Here is a 388-nt window from a genome sequence, read left to right as displayed (position 1 = left end):
TTCTACCTGAATACAAAAAATAAAATAAAATAAATACCAAAAAATAAAAAAATAAAAACGTAAAAAAATTAAAGGCCCCTTCTAACGTAAAAGCAAAAGTCGCTATGATATCACTTGTAAGGAATCTAGGTTACTTTGAATCCCGAACAATGACTATAACATTGAGGATTTCATAGAAAAAATTTAACCTCACAGTGAGATAATCAAAATAATTGACAATCAATGCAGGCAGGAAGCGGTAATGTGCCTTCCCTCACTGGAGGAGGGGAATATACTTTATTAATTTAAAGAAAAATTAAAATACATATATATTACATTCCTCTCAATGATCTATCTCAAAAGTAGTTCATCTGTAAATCCTCAAAGAAACATAGCTTTCCTCTTGAAA

Source organism: Asparagus officinalis, chromosome 8, assembly GCF_001876935.1.
Source record: "Asparagus officinalis chromosome 8, Aspof.V1, whole genome shotgun sequence".
Lineage (NCBI taxonomy): Eukaryota > Viridiplantae > Streptophyta > Magnoliopsida > Asparagales > Asparagaceae > Asparagus > Asparagus officinalis.
This window is presented reverse-complemented; position numbering follows the sequence as displayed.